General features: G+C 36.6%; 1 protein-coding gene across 9 annotated transcripts in view; it reads left to right on the forward strand.

Annotated features, from left to right (window-relative positions):
• Nucleotides 1–25359, forward strand: part of LOC147836474 (uncharacterized) — a 205160-nt gene that overhangs the window by 52479 nt on the left and 127322 nt on the right. For 7 of the 9 annotated variants that reach the window (XR_015494164.1, XR_015494163.1, XR_015494162.1 and 4 more), the window contains exon 3: nt 12060–12287. The gene's annotated coding sequence lies outside the window, so the exon portion shown is untranslated. Of the gene's footprint in view, nt 1–12059; nt 12906–15735; nt 15907–25359 lie in introns of those variants that run through there. The other 2 variants (XR_015494161.1, XR_015494165.1) reach the window with 2 other exon arrangements.

The raw sequence follows: 25359 nt of genomic DNA on the forward strand, positions 1-25359 counted from the left end.
GCAGATGAGCACAATTCGATATCAATGCTGAAACAATAAATTGTGGCACCCTAGCATGTATACTGAAAAAATATTTTTGCTGCTTGTTCAAAGTACTTATTTAAAATGAGCTGAAAATAAATCTATTTTGTTTTAGGTTCAATACACTTACGTGTGTTAAAGCAATTAATTTGATAATTTAATAACTTAATTGGTTTATTTTGGGACAACATGAAGGAAATGTATGGAACTCGGCATGTTTTTTTTTTTTTTTTTTTTTTTTTTTACAGTGTACATATGTTAGTAAAAACTTATTTCCTCAATAAATCCTTGACATAAACACTTGTTTAATGAAAAAGTGCAAAGGATGAATTTACATGTAATTAAAATTATAGTGATCCTATGCCAATAGCAAATATTATATAATTTTGTAGAAATGTATATATGTTTAATCAAAATATATGTTTTCCCCTCGTGAACATTTCGGTTATACTTCAAGCCTGAATTGTTAGGAAAACTTTAACACCCCCCACCCCCATCCCCCAGAATTTTCTGTAATATATACAAGCTTTACTGAATCACATTCACATATTTACTTAAATTACTTCTCATTAATTAATTCAGATTATTTACGTTTTTAGTGTTGTGAGGGATGAGTGGATTCTGACCTACAGTAACTATAGCAAATCAGATTCTCAGACAACCTGTTCTTTATATATATTTTAATCATCAAATTTTGTTGAATTGTGACAATGTGAGTTGCATTCCTGCACAGATAAATGGATGATCATGAAACATATCTTATTAATACATCCTTCAGGGAAATCAATATTGAATTCTTGATCTAAAGTGAACACCCCCCCGCCCCCTGAATAATGTACACCCTGATGGTTACCAGTTTAAGAATAATGCTTATAATATCACTTCTCTGCTGGAATGAATGAATATATGACTATAATCTTACAAGCAGTCTCTATGGATCATGTAAGACAACTGAACAAATCAGCTCCTTTGAACACAACATAGCTTTAACATGTTAGCGTGAGTTAATGACAGACGTTCAGTAATTGTATGTAAATGAACAGTAATTTGCATGCAATCTGAAGTAAGGTTTCTTCCATGTTATTTAATGTAGCATGATTAGCCTCTAGCATTCATATGCAGGAATTACACAGGCGTCTCGACATGAGCTTTGTCTGAGAAGCTAAAAGACTCAAAACATCTCAGTCCTCTCATGCATAATTCCTGCAGCTGCTTTTCATAAAGTATGTTTTGCGTTTTTGTTTGTGTCTAAATATAGCCGTGTGAAATGATTGCATGATTGTATTCAGCTTTTGGCAAGGCAGAATATTAAAGCTAGTCGCTAGTTTCACTTATATTAAGTTTGTGGTTGTGCGATGCCAAGACAATAACTTTATTATTTGATTATGGACATTATGCTGTGTTCATTTGAATAGTCTGACAACGTACAGTACAGCACTTGACTGCTGCTTGATAAATTTGAAGTGTTACAGATGGAGAATTATGAGGAGATTAGCTTTCTGCTAATGCTAACTGCTCATTTGTTTGTGCTAAATGAAGCCGTTTTGATGTGTAAACACAAAGTGGCATGGATTGGTTTAATTTTTTTTTAATACAGTATGTCTGAATCAGTTTGATTTTAAGATTTAGTTTTAACTACATCACTTGTTATGACCGCAGTTGCTTATTTGATTGGAATTGAATATAAATGTCAGGTTGTCTAACTGTGTACTGTGTCTGTGCATGTGCAATCAAACATCATAAGTTGCAATAGACTAACAAATGCTTGTGCTCTTGGCAAGTGAGGGTTTAGTGTGTTTTGCACATATACTGTCATGGAGATTAATTACAGCTAGCTGTGTAAACAGGGAAATGCAGTGCTGGCTAAAATAGTTTATTTATTTCTTTGAGCTATCATAGCTTATATCTGCCTACTCCTCCGTGCATGTTTCAAGCCGCAGTTTGTCTCGAAGATGAAATGTGATAATTGCCATCATTTTTCAAAATATGCAGACAGAAATAATATAGGCAAAGGCATTTTGGTCCTTTGATTATGTTTCTGTGCCAGCGTTGATCATGTTCAGCTGAATGTAAAATAGCTACAAATAGTTCATGCTGTGAACCGATATGTTTTGGAGGGGTTGTTTTTTTTCCCCTGACATCACAGGGACAATCAACACTCTCAGAAGTCCAAAATGTATTTCAAACACATGAAATATGTTCATAATAATTATTTAAGAGTATAAAAGTATGCACTTTCTGAATAGATTGCAAGTGGTGTTGAAACGTAATGGGCTCTATTTTACTGATCTAAGCGCAAAGTCTAAAGCTCATGGCGCAAAAGTGCAAGTTCTAACAGGGTTGTGCTTATTTTCTTAATCAGTTATGAGTGTGTTGTGAGCATAAAGTGCATTAAACCAATCAGAGTCTCATCTCCCATTCCTTTTAAGAGTCATGCCATGGCACATTTGCTATTTTCATGGATGACTTTGTGGGTGGAAAAATTGAATGCTTCACTACAGAGAACACCGTTAAACAGACCATCTACCGCAGTGGTTCATGAAGTGGGGGTCGCGGGACGATGACAAGGGGTCACTTTGTGATTTCCAAAACACAAATACATTTGATAAAATGTATTAAATTACCATATTTTTTCATAACCCACAGAAGACAGTTCTAACAACATACAAATAAAAATCAGCCACCAGCCTTTAAATGTGATTAAATAAAAAAATGACAAAAAAACATTATATTAAAAATAGATTGTAGCATTTTTTGTGTTTTCAATTTGCTCAGGTTTATATATGCCCATAATTGTGTCTGCAACGTTTACATATTTACAGTAACACCTTAAAAAATGGGGGTTGTGAGTCACTGACATTGTTATTTTGGGGGTCGCAAGCTAAAAAGTTTGGGAACCCCTGATCTACAGCACAAGGATAAAGAACGAGCCTCCTCCACTCAGTCTATTCAGTCAGACTATTTTCTTTACTCCTATATTTTCGTGAATATGGAAATATAGGAATATGTTATACACTCTACTGAATACATCCATTAGCCTATATATTTAATTTAGTTTGTGTTAAGACTTAAACTTTTAAGATTTCAAAACTTTTTTTAAATTCAGTTCTAATTTCTAGCAAATGGACAAATGAAGAATAATAAAAGTGTGATTAAAAAAATAAAAATAAAAAGGAGTTATATCCAAACACACTTCCTATTCTGATGCCCAATATAGTGATGCAGCCGTCTCCAAAACGCAACAAGTGGTAATCTAAATTTGCTTTTATTAAAATAGATTTAAATATGCATATAATAATTAATACTACAACTAATAATAACATTATACGAATGCAAATTGTCATTAATGAACAACAAAAAAAGCCCCCCGAGGTGAAAGTAGGCAGTGTTTTTTATATTTATATAAAAAAAATTTATATATTTTTTTTACATTTTAATGCTTAAATTTTTTCGTAAATAAAGATATTTGTGTATTTCTGTACATCCTGTGTGTATTAACCAATGTGTACGTGTTCTGTACAATGTGTACGTGTAACTAAAGCGCTCAGGTTTTAGTTGGTCAATGGCGCCGTCTATTTTAGTTCGCCAAATAGAAATGCACCAATAATGCGCCTTAACACCTTCTTTTCAGACTAACATGAGTGCATAACGTGGCACAAATGGTTTTGCTATTTAAAAAACATTGCGCAAAACGTGAAAAGGACAGTTGCGTTGGTCTGAAAATAGCAACAAATGGCACCATACACATCTTGCACCTTATTGCGCTGGATGTATGATAGGGCCCATAATGTTCAAATGCAGCTAATATGTTCAGCAGTACATAAAAGCTGGATCTAAATTCCACAGTCTATGCTCTTTCATCAAACTTTCTGCTGTTTTTGTTTAATGTAAATCCTCTTTGACAGTAGGTGGTGCTTATAGAATGTCAGAAATAGAGCTGGTGCCCCTGTAAATGCAGTCATTTGCCGTCAGATATAAATTCTGTAAATTTCCTTTCAGCACTATTTTAAACCTCTCACTGCAGATTGCCTTATTTTCACACTAAACAATCCTACGCTGTGTCTCTGTGAGACTGTTCTAGCTTTGCTTAATGCTGAACTGAAACTTCTTCATAAGTTTTTTTCAGATACTGTAGCTGTAAATTAAAATATATTTAATGGTCTTTAAAATGGTAATTGTGTGGTTTATCAATAAACTGGTATCCGTGTAAGTTTAGCAACCTTTTAAAAAACCCATTTCATTTTCAGTAATCCCACAGGTTGGGAAGTGCGGTGTTGTGGTTTATGCCTTTTTTGCTACTGTAACTTGTTTTCGGTGGTTGTTGTAATATAATTAGGCAAAAAGCAAGTCATGTATTATACTCATAGTAGACATCACCTCTTTGAAAAGGACACTGAATACTGTATACCTGCAGGTTAACTATTGTTTTAGGGCTGCCCAATATCCCGTTTTAGCATCTATCGCAGTGTGTGAATCTGCAAGAGTCACATTGCAGGAACCTTAATTTCAAATTGAGATTATGGTCAACCAGTAACCGCAGTCCAAAACATGTGATTTGTGGAGTCACTGCCAAGTTTAATCTAACATAAGACTTTTTTTATAAATGTGTTTTTTTTTTAAGGCCTGTGACTATCATTTCTAGTACCCAAATGGTTTAAATTAACTAGAAATCATAATGTTTGCCACTTTAACAAAGATGAGTTTGTTTTTAATTATTTCAAGAATTTACACTGATCTATCAAAAGCTTGTTTGGATCCTTGAGCCCAGGGCTTCCTTCCGTTGGCAGAGAGAGAGGGGAGCCTGAGCTCGGTGGATCTCAGAACTCCCCGGCTGCGGTAGCTAAGGAAACATGAGAAAAGGGGTTAGACAAGTGCTTGATTGTTATGCATGTTGTATATCTTTGGATGGTGGGAGGAAACCGGAGAACCCGGGGAAAACCCACGCGGACACGGGAAGAACATACAAACTCCTCACAGAAATGCCCACCAGCTTGTTGGGACCAGGGCCGGCAGTGTTCTTGCTGTGGGGCTCACAGTGCTAACCACTGGGTCACCGTGCCGCCCGATCAGAGGTAAAGGAGGAGAATAGGGGAGGAAGGGGGATTTCTTCCAAACGAAGATGAAATGGACTGAAAACTGTGATTATAGTAGCTTAGGGCTCATATGATTGGAGGATAGTGATTAGCTAATATGAAACCGGCCGTGATAAATCATAAGCATGTGATCCTCTCGAAATTAGTTTATTAATAAACTTCGTTTTGTTAAATAATATAGTACAATATAGACTGTTGTGCTTTTTACATTTGATCATTGAATTTCTGTACTTCAATACAGTTAGACTCCACCACAAAACATAGTACTGTTTCACCTTTTATATTTAGGTTTTTCATCTGTGCTTTATTTTATTTCATATAATTTTGTATATTGTATGCAAATGCACTCCCCTACAAAACATTTTAATCAATATAAAAATGTAAAGTTATTCCAAATAGGGAGAATTTGTGAAATTGTATTTCTATCTCTAAATATATTACAAAAAACAAAATATTGCAATGTCAGTTTTCCAATATCATGCAGCCCTATAGCATGTTTATATACTGTAGTCCACCCTATACACAAGACCTTAACTTTACTGATTTTTGAAAGTAATTAAATAACACAAACTTTTTGTAAAGCTGCTTTAAAATTAAAGTTATTATGAAAAGTATAGAGAGTATAGAAAAGTTTATTGTAGCTGTTGCTAAGAAGTTTTGGTTAGTTTTTAAGCAATTTTATGTCATATTTACACTGCGTGGTTCTAGTGACACAGTTCCCAAATATTTTTTTCTTGTTCCATGTGGCACAGATTGCTTATGGCCCATGAACACTTAAGCAAGAAAAAAATGTGGATTCTGAAATACTCTGATATCCTCTCAGATATCTCTGATAAACTGATATCTGTTTGATTCCTATAAACTTTCAAACTAGTCTAAGTTGGCAACCCTTCATAAATCTTTGGTGATCCCAAACAGCTGTAAAATGAGGTGATGTTCCACAATAATTATTTATGAATATGAAAACAGATTAAATTTCCCATTAATTGTATTTTATTAACGTCTACCACTACCCTAAACCTAACCGTCACAGTAATATAAAAACAGATCTGGATCTGGAGTCTATATTAGTATAGCTTATTACCATGAGTATTATTTATTAAATTTCCCATTAATTGTATTATACTAAAATCTACCCCTACCCAAACCCTAAACCCAACCCAATCTGAAGTCCTCTCTTAGTATAGCCGATTAACCATGTCGATGGAGGATAACAGCCTTCAGAGCCTACTATTAGGCGCAGAAGGCCCCTACCAACCCATATCTATGAGCTGATAACGCCCATTCAATCAAGTAATAACATTTAAAGCAGATGGTTATGGCCCATGTATGTGTAAAAAGGAAAAAAAATCTTGGATTCTGATATACTCAAATTTTCTAGATTGGATTTTCAACTGTAAGATGGTGAATGATGTCAACTCTGATGCTGACATTGAAGAACAGACCCCTTAAATCTCCTATACAGTACATATGATTGAGCTCATGTTGGGCATAAATCTCACCACATGTACATGACATTGAAACGCTTACTGGTCAAAAAAGTCTATATTAAAAGATGACAAAATGTGGACTTTATTTCCGTTCTATAACAAATCAACAAATCAAATTCTGTTCTATAACTTGTCAACAATATGCATGGCAGGCAGCAGTTTCAAGAGTGAAAGAAATAACATAGTGCTACATTTAATTGAAAAAAAAAAATCAACTAGAATATAAAAACCCTGCAAACAGATTAAAAAGGTGCGCTTTTATCATCACAGATGTGTAGTGTAAATACAAAAAACAGATACAAGCCGCTTTTAACCTTCCTGTTGTGTTCGGGTCAAATCTGACAGATTTACAACTTAAATCACTCATAAATATTGTGTTTTACATCTGATTGCCTCAAGGTCTTATGATATCCTTTACACTGTGCATTTGGACATATAAAAGTGATGATCTTTTTTTTTTTTTATTGAATTTTGAGTGTTTTAATCAACTTTGTTACACCTGTGGTGTTCCTGGTCAAAAGTGACTGCCATAGGAAATGAATAGGTATCCAGGCTATATTCATTCATCAGACAGAAAACCTCCCCACACACACAATCTCAACTTACTCACTCACTCACTCACTCACTCACTCATTTCAGACTAAACAATGTCTTTTGCAGGTACACATCTCTTTTACAAGCTTATGTGCCAATTCTCCAGCCTGATCTCACAAGGAAACTTGACTATTTTACGTTTTGTCAGTTTAGTGGCTAATTCATATATGTAAAAGGAGGTGTGAGATCAAACCTACCACTAAACCCAATCATCATTGTGGATAAGCAAATTGTACAAATAATATGAATAAGATATGAATAAGATATGTATGAATAAGATCGTACAAATTTAAAATGGATTAGCTACTGAACCAATAAGTTATGAATTGCCATGAAAGTGTTGGATCCTCCAACGTGAGTCAACTTCCTGATAAAACAGTGTATCATAACTAGGTGTCTGTTATGTGAATCCGTCTTTCTTTCTTTCTTTCTTTCTTTCTTTCTTTCTTTCTTTCTTTCTTTCTTTCTTTCTTTCTTTCTCGCTTTCTGCCAATTTCCATTTAGCCAATCTCTGAGTCTAGTAGGAGCACTTTCAGCTTAGCTTAGCAACAATTATTGTATTATATTAGACCGTTATTATCTCGCTCAAAAATGACCAAAATATAACTATTGCTAGTTCTGTGTCCATGCTCACTGTATATACCCTCAGTCACTATTCCCTATATTAGTACACTTGAAGGAATAAAATTTGATCACTCAGAACATAGGAAAGGATAGCATTTTGTTTGTGCTTTGCTGGTTGATAAATCATTCAGATGGATTAAAATTTCATTTTCTTTGATCAGACCCTGTGATAGTTATTTTAGCAAGCTTTCTATTAGTAATGAAAGAAAGTAATTTGATTTCTGTCATCTATTGTCCATTTTTTAATATATATTTTTAGCGCCTATTTTCATTTTCATTACAGTTATTCTTTGTCTAATTCCATAAGTTCATGTTAAACACTACTTTGAGACATTGTTCACAGCTAAAAAATGTTAAATAAAAATTTGGTGGAGAAAAATGAATTTTGTACTAAAGTAAGGGGCAGGATGTGAACACGACAGGAGGGTTAAAAGAAGATGTATGGATTGTGATGTAAAAACAAAACTAAATGTTGATAAAGTCACAAAATTGGAGTTGGACATTAAGATTTGCACTTTTAAGTCAGCCTTGGTTAAAAAGTGAATGTTGTTTATCTTTATTGTAGAGCTCACAACTCTCTTTCAGTATAACACCAAGGCTTTTATCTACATGTTTTATCATTTCCCTTGGCAAAACTCACAAGCCTGTTCTCATAAAGCTGCATAATCCGGTATTGTTCACATGTGTGGCCCAAATGAACCTTAGGTTGTGATTTATGAAAAACCCTGTTGACATACAATATGCCAAAGTTTAATACCAGGGATTAGAAGTTTGCCTTTGCACATTTGCCTTGGCATGATGCAAAAATGTATTTATATTTTTGGTCAGGAATTTCATATTTGTCTGTTTGGCTCATAATGTCACCTATCTAAACTGGTTCATGACAAACACAGTGTGAGCAAAGCACAGATCGACTGTGAATGTTGATCAAGGTGGCATAAGGAGGAATAGAGAACAGCGTTGACAGAGACCCTGAAGTCTCTCAGGCAATCTGCTCAGCTGAGAAAGTAAGGAATAGAGAGAGAGAGAGAGAGAGAGAGAGAGAGAGAGAGAGAGCACACACATAGCTCATAAATCCATCATCCAGCACATTGAATGGAGTAAAATAAAGACAGAGTAGTGCAGATGTCCCCCGAGTGACACCAGCATGACTGATTTGGCATTCCAGGGTCTCTGACACACTCTTAGACTGAATAATTAGATATTGCCACATGTCTCTGCCAAACTCTAAAGAGTCTAAACACGAACGCACTGATGAATGCAAGCATTAGCGATTCAACAAAGTGAAATAATGTAACTTGCTTATAGCCGCATTATCATAATTACGACCATGATTAGGAAACCATAAAAGCATTCATCGTGATTTATGATGTGCTCACAAATACATTCAGTTCTCAATGGTTTGTATATGAAGAATGCAAAGCATTAGGTATCCGTATTCTGCTGGGTAACAACGAGTGAACATCATTAAACCACACTGGAATACATTAAACCGTAAAGTGTGTAATGTAAGTACACTACCTGAAAAAAGTCTTGTCGTCGATCCCAGTTGTAAGAGCAACAAATAATAACTTCCAGCTGATCATTTTTAAAAGTGGCAGAAGGTAAATTTTTCCCAATGTTTTTTGATATCTTAAACTGCATCCTAATCATCACAAATACTGCAGAAGACTTATTGGAATCCGCATGGACCCAAGATCCTCACAAAAATCTGTCATGTTTGGTAAAGGAAAAATCATGGTTTGTGGTTACATTCAGTATAGGGGCGTGGGAGATTTCTGCAGAGTGCATGGCAACATCAACAGTCTGAGGTATCAAGATATTTGTGCTGCCCATTACATTAAAAACCACAGGAGAGGGCAAATTCTTGAGCAGGATAGCGCTCCTTCTTATACTTCAGCCTCCATATCAAAGTTCCTGAAAGCAAAGAAGGTCAAGGTGGTCCAGAATTGGCCAGCCCAGTCACCAGACATGAATATTATTGAGTATGACTGGGGTAAGATAGAGGAGGCATTGAAGATGAATCCAAAGTATCTTGATGAACTCTGGGAGTCCTGCAAGAACGCTTTCTTTGCCATTCCAGATGAATTTATTAATAAGTGATTTGAGTCATTGCAGAGATGTATGGATGCAGGACTCCTAGCTCAGGGGAGTCATAAACAATATTAATTCTGTTTTACTACTCCATGACTTTATATTCGATACTGCACAATATTTCTGTTAAGTGACAAGATGTTTGTCTAAGCAACGTCAGACCTCACTGTCCTAATTAAATAATTAAAAATCAAGGCATGATCATACTTTATTTTGTGTAAAATAAACCTAGAGGCCTTTGCCTTTCATATAAGGCTTCTGATACCAAATGAACAACTAAATCAAGTTATTATTTGTTGTTCCTAAAACTTGAATAGGCGACAAGACTTTTGCCAGGTAGTGTAGAAGTTATCCAAAAAGTTGAGCTGTGTTTACTAGACAAGGGTTTTGTTTTCAGAAATGTCAGGTATATGTACATGGTATATGTTATGGTCTTAAAATCCATTTAAATTAGTAATTTTAACTTTAATGTTACATAAATGATTGTAATAGCCTATTATGTATCATTGCTGAAAATACAGTATAGCAATAAATGCTAATAAAGGCAAGCTAGAACAAACTACATTCAAACTATTTTAAATGGGTATATATCAACTGCTGTATATTAGTCAAATCAATTAAGTCAATTAGATTCATTGTATTGATTTTAATAATGAAAATGAACAAAAATGAAATAAACTTTTTAATGAAAATCAATAAGTTGTCTTAGTAAAATGAATCTATTTGAAATGAGTTGTTTTGCTATATACAGTAAACATTAATGAATATGTTATTGAAGCTTGATTCCCTTTTTGAAAATACCCCTTTTAGAGTGGATTAACCAATTCTAGAATATTTGCCATTGTTTGTGAAATCGATAGGAAATGAGACACTGGAAAATTAAACTGGTAAATAAAAAATTCAGCAACATTAGATTCTAAATATAGAAATAAATACTAATATAGGCAACCTGGAGTGTATTTTTTTAATACAATATTGCTATTTTGAATAAGGATAAATGGGAATATAATAAATCATTCTGCAGAATGTATTTAATGTATTACTGATTCTCTTAATTATTTTGAATAAATCTAATAATTGATTTCTAAATTCTAATTTATTTAATTGATGTACTTTTTACTGTTTTATTTTAAATATTTCCTCAGTTCATCTATTTCTATTAGTTGTTGTCTTATATCAACTTAATGAATTCAGATGCAAAAACCTCTAAGTCAGTTCATTCACTGATTTTCTTTTTGGCTTAATCCAGCACTTGTTTTACGCAGTGGATGCCCTTCCAGCTGCAAACCATCTCTAAGAAACATTCATACACTCTTTCACACTCATACACTGTGGACAATTTAGCCTACCAAACATGCAAACTTCACACAGAAACGCCAACTGACCTAGCCGAGGCTTGAACCAGCGACCTTCTTGCTTTGAGGCGACAGCACTACCTACTGTGTCACCGCATCGCACTAAACCTCTAAGTGCTGTCTCAATTTTTTTCTACACTACAAGCTACGGGAGCTGTCACTGGGGCAGTACCTTTTCATAGGGTACAAATTTGTACCTGAAGGGTTCATAATGGTACCTCATAGGAACATTTTAGGTACATTTGGGTGCTAATACACCCCTTTGTGGTACTAATGTGGATTCTTTGGGTACAAATATGTATTTTTTGAAAATATACTGCCCCAGTGACTCCTGTACCTTTATTTCTGAGAGAATGCATGACCCTTTTTCTTAGCCTCTTATGTTTATGTTCAGTTTTTCCAAGCTAAAAGTGATGAAAATAACCTATTATTTGCCATAAAAGTGACATTTCTGAATCAATACATAGGAGCTTGAGAAAAATGCATTTTTTAAAGAAAATTTCAGATGGTACTTAAAGTTTTTTTTTTTTGCATCTGAACCATTCAAATACACAATTAAAGTCTGATTGCCTTTGGTGGATACCTTTCAATTGGATTAACAGATTAAATGTTTGTCAACTGAATTGTGCTGAAGTTCAAAACTGTTTTGCAAAGACTTTAAAGTGTATGTAAAAAATTGCTTCATTTAATCAATAAATAAATGCACATATACTGTACCATAGGGAATTCAATTTTAAATAGAGTATACCTATTTTCACAATATTTTTTGTCTTTGTTTATTTGTATAGGCATAGTGACTTACAAGAGCAGAAATGAAAAGAAAAATGATGCTGCAAAACTGGAACCGGTGTTTTCTGCATGAGCATAATGGATCAGTGAATCAGAGCATCTGTAAGAACCCCAAAGCTGCTGCCGGATCCCCAGGTTAAGAAACATCTCTGTGGTGGAGTAGAGTCTGGCTGATAACCTGATACATCTGCAGCTTGACAAAGAGCCTGGCCTGCTCTCTCAGTCAGGTGAGTCCAGCTGGAGCGACTGCTTGATTATGCACCTGGCCATGTTGGCATGTTGCCCACATCATGTCAGACATTCTCCCAAGAAGCACACAGACCCTATCTAAATACTTTGGAAAAACTCAGAAATATTGTGATTTCATTTCTTCTTCGTTTCTGATGTGCAGAGTTTCATGTAATTTTCTATTTTTAATTTGCTGACATTAACTGCAGTGTGGCACTTTCACTTTTATTCAGGAACATTTCATGCATGCCCCCTGTGACAAATGAGATATTGGATGCGAGTATGAACCGCTGGAAGAGTGTTGTTTTAATGGAATTTAATGCTGTACGCTGTATGGTGAAAAGAATCTTCGCATTTCGCAATGCATGTGTCTATGGTCCTTCACTAACTCGGTAGACGCAGAGAATAGTGTCAAACAGTTGTGCGTATTTGTAATATTCTGTCGCAAAATGCGGCGTAAATCCTACACAATGGTAATAGTTTGATTTGTGGTGTTTATATGTCTGTACTATACTTCAGTAATGCCACTAAAATTGGCATACTCCTGTTTTAATTTCATTTCTGTTACATTTGATAATGACCTTAATCTGATTAAATTAATGAAATATCGCAGTTTACATGGTAAACTCTTAATCAAAGTATTGTCTTAATTGTATTCAAATCAGATTATTGGTGACCATGTAAACACACTCCCTGTGAGTCAGGCATCACAAAAACATGTAGAGAATGATGTCAATTCTGACGCTTTCATTTCACAACAGGCTTTAGAGTCCCAAACCTTAAATCCTATATACTAGGACAAAAAAAAAGCTTTTATGCTGCACAAGTATTTAAGGATGTTAACGAGAGAGCGCTTCCACAACATCTGCCATGTAAACAATATAAAACTATTGCATACAAAATGTGCATTAACATGCTATGGACATGAAATTATAATCCTTACTGTTTTTTTTTTTTTTTTAAAGCCTCAGTTAAAAGAAATAATAACTTTTCTGTCATACACTTTAGCAAAAAACCTTGTCAAAAAGAAAATAAAAAAAATTAACTATTGACTTTTATAACTCTTTATCTCAGTATTGCACTCCTTCTCATACTTCAGCCTTCACATCAAATTTCCTGAAAGGAAAGAAGGTCAAGGTGCCCCAGTATTGGCCAGTCCAGTCACTAGACATGAACATTATTGAGGAGATATTATTGATAATAAAGAAGGTGGCATTGAAGATGAATCCAAAGAATCTTGATGAACTCTGGGATTCCTGCAAGAACGCTTTCTTTGCCATTCTCGATGACTTTTAAGTTATTTGAGTCATCGCAGAGTTGTATGGATGCAGTCCTCCAAGCTCATGGGAGTCATACGCAATATTAATTATTTTTCCACTGCACCATGACTTTATATTCTATACTGTACATTATTTCTGTTTAGCGGCGATACTTTTTTTCTAAGTCAGACTTTAATGTCCTAATTAATTAAAAATCAAGACATAATCATATTTTATTTTGGCAAAATAAATGTAATCTAGAGGCCTTTGCCTTTCATATTAGCCACTTCTGATACCAAATAATCAACTAAAAGTCAAGTTCATATTAGTTGTTCCTAAAACTTGGATAGGCGACAAGACTTTTGTCAGGTAGTTTAGTCTAAAATAAATCAAGTCACTATAATGAATCATACAAGTACAACTGATACAATTTTATAATGAACTAATTCATTTTAATGACTCATCCATTCACTTACAGTGTGACGTCTGACTCTTTTAACTTGATCAATTAATCAATGTACCAAATCATTTTTGTGAGTTGATTAATAATCCTACACTCACCCCAATTACTGAAATGAATCATATTTTTTTTTTTATTGTCTGAATTAAAAAATTCGACTCATTTATAAAGTCAATTTTCTTATGATAGAAATGTTACTTTTGCTTAGTTGCATATTAAACATCATACCCCCCCCCCTCCCCCATTTCTATTCTATTGTTCACCGAGCAGTTAAACTCAATTGACTCATAACAAATCTTTACTGTCAGTCAGTCAGCCGACGGGTCCATTTCTATTGTTGGATGTGCAAATACAGGAGGGATATTCTGAAGCTCTTGGCATTATCATTGTGCCCTGCCATTAACAAAATCTAAGACGCACCGAGCGAGGTCGATGTCTGCGCTGAGAGGAGGCTTTCATGGCAGTGCATTCTGCGATTACCCTCCCACCCGCAATCATGCCACCCACCGCGGACCATTAATATTACAAACCTGCAGGGGAGAACGTGGCCTGCAAATCCTCACTGTAATTACATTAAATATCATACACACAGTACAAACAGTGATCAAAGCCTGGAATTACACGGCAGAGGAATCATAGCAGGAAGGGAGGAGAAGAGAGAGAAAATTCCCTATAGTCTGTTCCTGGAGAGCAGCTTCTACTTTTTTTTTTTTTTTTTTTTACTCACTCTCCTTGTCTGTCTCTTTCTTTTCAGAGCTACGACGTCTGTGAGTTTTTCTTTGCCATATTTACTCTGTCAATTTCACTCCTTTTCACTTTAAGATGTGTGTCCCGTATAGCTGAAATATATCTCAGAATGTTCTGCAAGATAATCACAGAAAGCTACAGTCGGGTTGTCCGGATGTTTTCAGCGCTCAAGTTAAACTGAATACTGAAAAGAGCCTTTCTGACAAGTGCATTGTGGCGTGTTTATGTATGCGGGAGTGGAAATGCTTTTGATTCTTGCCAAGTCGACAGTCCAGGAATGACTCTGAGTTCACTGTGACCCAAATGTGAATATCTGTACAACACTGGTTGCATGTAGTATTGCAGTATTGCTGGATTTATCTGGAATATTAATGCGGTCTGTAATGTATGTGGGTCAAGAAAGAAAAGCATCCTGTAATAAAAGTGCAATAGAGCTTTAATTCCTCCCCCAGTCCATTAGAATGAAATAAAATGTAGATTTTAAATACTTACAAGTCAAAATAATAAATTACCATTAGCTCTCATGAATTATTAGCCCCTTCCATATTTTCCCCAATTTCTGTTAACGCAATTTTTTTTTCAACAATTTTCTAAACATGATAATAGCTAAAAACTGATTTATTTAATCTTTTTCATGATTACAACACAATATTTTACTAGATATTTTTGAAAATACTAGTATCCTGCTTAAAGTGAAATTTAAAGGCTTATTTAGGTTACGTAGGCAAGTTAAGGTAATTAGGCAAAACATTGTGTAATGATGAGAATATTCTGCTTTATTTTTCTTCCTTAAAACAAAAACAATCAGCCAAACACGCAGGATCAGTGTAAAATTACATAATTCACGGTCATAAATTACTGTATGAAACATATCTTTGCGATCTGTCAAAAATAAACCTGAGAACAAATAATAGGTTCAAAAATCCAAAGTCTGATTGTTGAATACACCAAAGATTAATTACATATGTTTTAAAACAACAGAGATGCAAGAGATGAGATCCAGCGGCAGGTTCTGAGATGATCTGTTCGATATAAAGCTTCTCTCAATGGGAGATGTTGGTGGAGCTGCCGCTGACCGCCTGGAGACGCACTATGCTGATACATGAACTGCTGATTTGACTTTAAAATAAAGCTAATCTTGGTTAAACTCTTAAAACTTGATTTTGTGGTGTAATTGATACCTGTCACCCTTCCCATTTTACCCAGGATTGCCAGTTCTTTCCTGCTATTATCTCCTAAAGGTATTTTCCCGTATTTCTCCTGTATTTTCAATCTTTCTATGAAGGGTAGCCACCACTGAACGTCCCTTGCTCTTAAATGTGAATCTGTTCTGTGCTTTTGTTTTATTTCGGCATGGAAACACTTTGAAATAAATATAAAATTGGCAGGATTCCCTTCTATTTCATTACAGGCAATCCTTAGAACAGTCAGTTTATGTAGTAAAGGATCTCTTATTGCACATCACAATGTTGACAGGTACTGTATCTTGATGAGTATCTAATTTAGTGGATTTCCCGTCCACCATTAACCATCCTCATCGGTTTCCTGTGCAGCATATGTGAGTTGCTATGTTAACTAAAAATGTTTGGGAGAAACGCATTTATTTCGAACTGTGATTAAAACTACCTGTGCGGTTCAACTAAAAAAATACACACCCTCCAACCATCAGAATCAAGGAAAATGGGCAAACATTCAAATACTTTAAGAATAAAAATAAACATAAAAACAAATTGATGGCAGGAGTCCCTCTCGGCCGACTACTGGTGAATTGAATGCCAAACTAACACAAGCTTCAAACCTGGTCATCGGTTGATGCTATAGAAGTGATACAGCTGCGGCCAGCTAGTTATAGAATATGTTATTAACATCTACCCCAGCCCTGAACCGCATAGTAATGTAAAATCAGTAATTATACGGATTATTATTCATATAATTCATTAACTTGTCCTTAGCCCACCATAAACTTACCCCTTAAATTAATTTAAAAATGTTTTACAGTGTCACAAAAAAGGCTAAAGTGATTTATCCACAGTTGTATCCCATGTAGGGTTTACCCTGGTCTTCTATCATCTTCCTCTGTCGTCACTCCTCCTTTTACACGTTCGCTTTTCCTGTGGGATTTGAGACAGGTGGTGCTCACAGGTGACGCTCATCAGCGGTTGAATCACCAACCTCGTTCTGTTCCCATGGCTCTTGGACATGCCCGCTTGTGACATATATTATTATTTATGGAAAGAAATTACTGTCACATTTACTATAATTATGAAGTCAATATTTACCCTCATGTCATTCTATTTTTAAATACATTCTTATGCTTTTTTCAACCATTTATAGTTGCAATGTAATTTTAATCTCCAAAAACATTGAATGCCTACTAACTACTTAAAGTCTAAGTAGCTTGGCTGTGCTTGTATGTTGTTCTTCTGTGCCTTGACAGACATGGTCACTAGATAAATAACAGTATAAGTTCTAGTAACAACATGGGTAAGTGTCATGGCTGAGCAAACTATGTTTTTTATTTATTTATACGGGTGAACTATTCCTGTAACATCACTATGTTCCCCTTATCACTTTGTACTCTGTCAAAATCTGTATTTACTGCATCAGCACAAACCCTGCAAACTTTTCTCCCTTCTAGATCAAGGTCACAGCTGTCAATTGTGAGGTGGCATTGTTAAGGGAGGAAGGGAGGGAGGGACCAAAAATAGAAGTGATTTCTGTACTTTGTCAAGCCAGCCATCTCCATTTCCCTGTGGTTCGGCTCGTGATACTGATCTAAGAGGCAGGCCGGTGATAAAGATCACACATTGAGCGGGAAACCTCCCTCAGGAGTTAATTGAAGTCAAAGCGAGTCACACCATCTCAGATCTGGCAGATGACCCGTACCGCTCTCTATTGTCTTTTAGCCGTCCTCTCCCATTTTGATCAATGATTGGGCCCTACTTTAACTTTAAATAAGCAATAGCCATGGGATGCCGCTCAATGTCAACAGCAGCACTTGAAGGGTCACCTTTCTGATGCTGCTGAGTTTCCTGGCCGCTCCTGTGAAAGAGGCAGACGGTGCATTAAATGTCCCTTGAAGTGCCTTGGAATGCAATGACGTCATTTGTGCTGAAACGTGAAGGAGGTTTTGAGTAGCCCCTCCCCTATTTCTCAAAAATAGCCAATAGCGTTGTGTTTATCACAGCTCTGCCAGTCAGAGTGGTTGAACTACAATGCATCTGTTACTCATGACAGCTACAGTCCATACTCACAATGCTGAGTCATGTCTAAATGTTTGTCCACTTTAAAATACAGAGCATTCGATTGAAAAGATCTGATGGGAAGCTGAAGTGCATAGTGATGTCATAAAAACATTGTTAATCCATATGTGAGAAACTGCAGGTTTTTAATGCTTACGTATTGTGAATGCAAATGTTGCCTTTGTTTTTGAGTACTTTTTAGCTTTTAGATAACCTTAAGACTGACATATTGATACTAATTGATTTCAGGGGGACTTTGAATGAGTTTCCATGTTTTAAGAGGGGAGATTAAGGCGTACATTTATTTATGTGAAGTGTCTGTTATGTTCTACAGTGTGTTTTGCAGTACGCTTCATGCATACTAGTGCATTTATGCAGGATTTCTGCATGCATCTGAATGACCTTCGGCATTTATTAAAACGTGCAGCATACACAAGTCCATTTAGTGGGAAACTGTATCCCACAATGCAATGTACTTGATTTGACCTTCAGTCCAGTGTGATGAATGAACTGGAAGTGAAATTTCTATTGGATTAAACTATTAAAGCAACAGTTCACTCCAAAAAGGAATAGTTTGGCATTATTTACTCACCCTCTATTGTTTTAGTTTCTTCTGTTGAACGCAGAATACAATTTTAAAGAATGTTGGAAATCAGTCAGATGTCAGTGGCTACCAGATCCTAACCAAGTGATGTTAATTGACCAAGGACATTTTTACAGTATTAACTATTTTAGGTTAGCTGACAGTTTTTAATAAAAAATGAAACACAACTTTTTAAGATAAACATTTTAGCCGCCTTAATTTTTAAAATAATTAAATTTAAAATTAGCTACAGAACAAACCATCCAAGTCTAATTGTTGATGGGTACCCCTATGTACATCTCTAGAGATTACGAAATACATCTCAGGAAGTACATTGTTTGTTGTCTGTTGTAGTTATCTATCAGAGGTCACTGTATAGCCTTTTTCAGATCTCAAATGTATCTCCCTAGTCTCATTCACACCTGCATAAATCCACCAGAGGCTGCTATCGACTGACTGACCAACCAACCGACCGATACCTCCACCCACCCTGATGAATATAAATATTAAACATAAGTATTAAAATAAATATTAAAAAACTGGCTACAAAATTGACCTGATCACCCCCTTCCTTAAACCCTACAGACAGTGTTTTCAAAAGCAATCCAGAAAAAGCCCTTGTTGGTTTTTACCACATTTTCAGATTTTACCACATTCTCACCCTGTTATTTAATTGTTTGTTTTATTTTTTTGCTTTTGTTTTGTCTTACCTGTTTTCTGTAACCATTGTTCATTGGACTCAAACGCCGTCATCGTGGTCAACTCCTCTCTGCATCTCAAGTCCTCCGACGTACATGGTGAGCTTCTGGGCAAACTGGTAACAAAAAGTCCACGTGGAGATAAGCCGTCAGAAACAGAACGTGAAAAGAAACAGAATCCGTCTACGACATCATACATTCATTTTAATGCCAAAATACATTCAGACATAAGCTCATTGTGAAAAAGTAACCCTTATATATTTTTGGAGAGTGTGAATTATGTAGCCAGTGCTGTGTTGGAAAAAACCACTGTTGTCTTAAATGACTTTCCTAATTATTCTTTCTTGCCAAATTAACCCAATTAAGTCTTAAAATAGAATACTACTATCTTACAAAATAACTAATCATGGCAAATAAGTCATCATGGCAAATGCAAAATAAATAAATACATAAATAAAATGGAATTAGATATTAGTTTTTAAAACTTTTGTTAAAAGTGTTTACCCTTTAAACAACACCTGGCAAATATTTTTTTAAACCATAATTTTTTACAGAAGGGCTAATAATTTTGCTTTTAAAAAAAGAAACTATAAACTCTCAAAGGATTAAAACCATTTAAGAGTAAGTAAATTTAATTTTTTTGCATAAACTATTCCTTTCTAAAAAAAAAAAAAAAACAATAATTCAATAATTTTTCAGCCAAATAAAGAAAGCCATTGTGTGCTTAATTTTTCTTCAAATAATGACTAAACATGTCTTTTTTTTTGGTTGAACTGCCTCCTTTAATGAATTAACCAACAAATCCATATAAAAGTCACTGACTTATTAGTGCTGTGTGTTCTAAAGCTGCAGTATCACCTGTGCCAGACGCCTGACAGCAGTAAATCCACTTGCGTGAATTATGCATTCGTTCTTCACTCTTAATTACTTACTCAGCCACAAGATTCACTCCACATACATCCTAATGTCCCCATGACATGTGCTGAGAGATGTGGTTGTGGGAGGGGATATTTTCAGATTGATGCCCTTCCTCGAGTTCTGGATGGCTCTGCCGCGGAGCTTCATGCACCAATAATGACACATGATGGAAGCCCCTGTCAGTGTGTCACCTTCCAAAATGAAGATAGATGGAAGGATGGATGGAAAGTGATTTTGTTGAGCTGGAAGTTAAGAGGTAATGGGCAACTGTGATTACCGCCCGCAGAGTCACTGAATTTACCTGGAACTTGATTGTCAGCTTTTTTTGAGAGATTTTAGGATATTTGGAGGATTATTTCATATGTATGACTCAAGAGGACATTATTAAGGAGACCTAAAATGTAAAATTGTCATTCATTAATTACTCACCCTTGAGTTTTCTAAGCCCCTTTATTTTATTCTTACCTGGAGCACAAAATATCTATTAAACATCAGGACTAAGTTTCCAAGGGGAATGTGAATGGTTGCTAGGGAGTATCTGTGTTTGCAAAGGATTTCCTGGGGGATGTGAGTGGTTGCTGTTGCTGTTGCTGAGTCTGGATGCAAAAGAGTATTCAATACAGATCTGGATGGTTGTTAGGTAATTGCTAGGAAGTCTGTGCATCCCAAACGGCATGCTTATGCACTCTCCTACGCCACTTTTTTTTTTTTACATAGTTTAAGTAGTGCATTCACACTGACGATTCTGAAAAGAATAAGTACACTTTAAATACCTGGATTATGCACTTGTTCAACAAATAAAAATAAGTGTGGAATGTTGAACACCTTGGTGCACTTAACATAACTTTTCTCATGTAAAGGAATGGGTGAATCGGGTGCTGAGGTTGAACTGCTTTATTTGTTTTAGATTGTGTAAGAAAATTTATCAGACAAAATTAATTTTACCGTCTTCTGATTGTGAGTTCAGTTGTACTCATGGCAGGTAAAATTTGATAATTCTTTCTTTTATTTCACTCATTTCGTAACCATTGAACATCGAGTAAACTCTCAGAAATAAAGGTTCCAGGATCTGTCATTCTGGTGGTTCCTTTGCAGAGTTAAATTAAATGCAAAGTGTATACTCAGTCATTTGAGATGCAACTTCTGTATTTACAAAGGGTTTCTAGTGGGGTTTGGGTGTTTATTGTGGTGTATTTAGGGGATTGCTATGGGTCTGGGTGATTATATTAGTGTATTAGGGGGATCTGTGTGATTGTTTGTATGGGTCTGGTTGTTTATAGTGGTGTATCAGGGGTATCTGTGCGGTTGTTGTGGGTCTGGGTGTTTATAGTGGTGTATTAGGGGGATCTGTGCGGTTGTTGTAGGTCTGGGTGTTTATAGTGGTGTATTAGGGGATCTGTGTGGTTGTCACGGGTCTAGGTGTTTATGGTGGTGTATTAGAGAGACCTGTGTGGTTACTGTGGGTCAGGATGTTTATAGTGGTGTATTGGAGGGATCTGTCTGGTTACTATGGGACTGGGTGTTTAGTTTTGTTCAAGGGGGATCTTATGTGGATGTTAAGGCTCTGGGTGTTTAGTGGTGTTCAAGAGGAACATGTATGGTTGTTGTGGGTCTGGGTGTCTATAGAGGTGTATTAGTGTGATCTGAGTGCTTGTAATGGATCTGGGTGTTCATATTTGTTTTTAGACCTGTGTAGTTATTGTGGGTCAGGGTGTTTATAGTGGTTAATAAGGGGGATCTGTGTGGTTGTTATGGGTCTGGGTGTTTATAGGGGTGCATTAGGGGGATCTGTGTGGTTCTTATGGGGTAAGGGAAAATATAGGGGTGTATTAGGGGGACCTGTGTGGTGGCTATGGGTCTGGGTTTTTATAGTGCTGTTCTGGTTATCTGTGTGGTGGCTATGGGTCTGGGTGTTTATAGTGGTGTTCTAAAGCGATCTGTCTGGTTGTTATGGGTCTGGGTGTTTATAGAGGTATATTATCAGGGTCTGTGTGGTTGTCGTGGCTCTGGTTGTTTATAGTGGTGTTCTTGGGGGATCTGTGTGGTTGTTATGCATCTACAGGGATCTGAGTGGTTGCTATGGGTCTGTTTTTATAGTAGTGTTCTAGGGAATATGGGTCATTGCTATGAGTGTTTGTTATGGTGTATTGGGGGGATCTGCGTGAATGCTATGGGTCTGATTTATTTATTTATATATGTGTGTAGCAGAGGCTAGCTTGTAAGTGTTGTGCATTGTAAACCTGACTCCTTTGACCTCTAAAGATGCTCTAGCGACAGATACTAGAGGCCATGGTTTTTAGCCTCCTTGTTAGAGCAACTGACTCCCATGCGGAAGGTTGCTGGTTCGATACCAGCCCGGAGCGGGTTCGGTGGTGTAGGACCGGCGGGGTTACACACATATATATATAGGTGTTCAAGGGGATCTGGGTGGTTCATGAGAGGTCTGGCATGTATAGGGGCTAGTCATAATAATAAATTTACATTAATATAGTGCTTTTCTGGGCACTCAAAGCACTTTACACATACTTAAGGGGTGAATCCAGTGTGCAGCATCCACCCGGATGATGCGACGGCAGCCATTTTGCAGATCGCGTTGATGGTGGAGAGGAGACAGAGTGATGAAGCCAATTATGATATGGGGAGGGTTAGGAGGCCATGATAGGAGGGGAGTGGGGCAAATTTGGCCAGGATGCCGGGGTTAAACCCCTACTCTTTTTCGAAGGACATCCTGAGATTTTTAATGTCTCATTCGAAAGACTGCACTTACTGAGCAGTATAGAGTCCCCGTCACTATACTGGGGCATTTGGACCCACACAGACCGCAGGTTGGGCGTCCCCTGCTGGCCTCCCAGCAACCCAGCTATCCAATGTGGTCTCCCATCCAGTAACTGACCGGTTGCAGCTTCAGTGTGTTCAATGCAGAGAGCTAGCTACCAGCTAGGTTTTTGTATAAGCAGTGTGGGTGTAAAATAGTTTCTAGAAGACTGGATGTAATAGAGGGTTTCGAAGCAAATCTGGTTAGTTGTTTGGGGGTCTGAAGGTTGTTAGGTCTGTTGCTAGGAGCGTTATGGACAACTTTCAAATAGAGTCCTACTGTGGGTGATTGGTTTTGCTTGGAAGTTGCATAGGGGATTTCGTGTGGTGGCCAAGTACAGTAGTTGCTAAGAGGTTCTGGGGGGTTGATAAGGGGCTTTTAGAGCATTCTTAGTAGCTGCTAGGCTCTGAGTGGTTGTTAGGATGTTGCTTAAAAGTCTCCTTTGTGGTTGTTTTGGCGTTTCTGAGGATGATAAGGCAGTTGTTAGGGTTTTCTTTGTGGTTGACAGTGTTAATTGATTCTGAATGGTGGGTAGGCGATTTCTTATTATTTTTGTACGTGTTGTTGGGAATGGGCTAAGATTAGAATAAAAATAGAATAAAATAAAGGTGAGTTTGATTACTTAGCAGTGTAATCGTATAATGTGGGATAAGTTACATGCAGTAGTTTGATATTTAGGGGTTTGTTTACATCCTTATGTATAATCAATGGTAATAATAAATATATACCCCATATATACCCCTCCAGTCCACACCAGTTGTTATAATATTCGTACTATATGTATTTGCCATACACTATGCTCAAGAATTCATTTTCGTCTTAGACTTATAGCCCCTTTTGGGTTATGGTTTTAGTTGACAATCATGGTATCAAATGTATATTACAGGTTTGTTTGAAGCTATCAGCAATGCTTGCTCCATTCAGCCATGACAGTATAAGAGAGTCATGCGTGAAGCTTTTTGGCTAAAATGCAGCTAGTCAGTATCTAGTAGAGCTCTGCTGTTTTTAATGCAGTTTGATGGAAGAAGGCTCTTGTTGTCTATTGCTAGATCAGATATGATGGCCCATGCAGAGGCTGATGAATCATGGCACCTGTCCAAAGGAGGTTTTTCAAGAAGAGGAAGTTTGCGTCAATTCCTTAAACATCAAAAACAACTGTAACTATTACATAAGTATTACTGGTAGCACAATATCTATCTATCTATCTATCTATCTATCTATCTATCTATCTATCTATCTATCTATCTGTCTGTCTGTCTGTCTGTCTGTCTGTCTGTCTGTCTGTCTGTCTGTCTGTCTGTCCGTCCGTCCGTCCGTCCGTCCGTCCGTCCGTCCGTCCGTCCGTCCGTCCGTCCGTCCGTCCGTCCGTCCGTCCGTCCATCCATCTATCCATTTATCCATCTATCCATCTATCCATCTATCCATTTATCCATCTATCCATTTATCCGTCTATCCATTTATCCATCTATCCATCTATCCATTTATCCATCTATCGTTCTGTTGTATTCTGATCCATCCATCCATCCATCGTTCTGTTGTATTCTGATCCATCCATCCATCCATCGTTCTGTTGTATTCTGATCCATCCATCCATCCATCGTTCTGTTGTATTCTGATCCATCCATCCATCCATCCATCGTTCTGTTGTATTTTCATCCATCCATCCATCCATCCTTCTGTTGTATTATGATCCATCCATCCCACTCATGAATGAATGTCCTTGTTTCTCTTTGTCTCTGTTTTACATTCACGTACACAAAAGCCGTCATTCACTGAAGCTGTGGCTGATTTTAATTTGTCAAAACTGTTTACCAGTACCAGTATTTATCCATCTATCCATCTATCCATTTATCCATCTATCGTTCTGTTGTATTCTGATCCATCCATCCATCCATCGTTCTGTTGTATTCTGATCCATCCATCCATCCATCGTTCTGTTGTATTCTGATCCATCCATCCATCGCTCTGTTGTATTCTGATCCATCCATCCATCCATCGTTCTGTTGTATTCTGATCCATCCATCCATCCATCCATCGTTCTGTTGTATTTTCATCCATCCATCCATCCTTCTGTTGTATTATGATCCATCCATCCCACTCATGAATGAATGTCCTTGTTTCTCTTTGTCTCTGTTTTACATTCACGTACACAAAAGCCGTCATTCACTGAAGCTGTGGCTGATTTTAATTTGTCAAAACTGTTTACCAGTACTGTGCCAGGCTATTACCATTGTGTCAACTGGGGAACAGATAGGTAATGAAAGATAGACAAAAAAAGAGAAAGAAAAGGAGACAGAGGAAGGAGAAGGGGGGTTAATTTGTAGAGATGCTGTGAGGGGGGGAAATATA

This window comes from Danio rerio, chromosome 6, assembly GCF_052040795.2.
Source record: "Danio rerio strain M-AB ecotype USA chromosome 6, GRCz13ab, whole genome shotgun sequence".
Classification (NCBI taxonomy): Eukaryota; Metazoa; Chordata; class Actinopteri; order Cypriniformes; family Danionidae; genus Danio; species Danio rerio.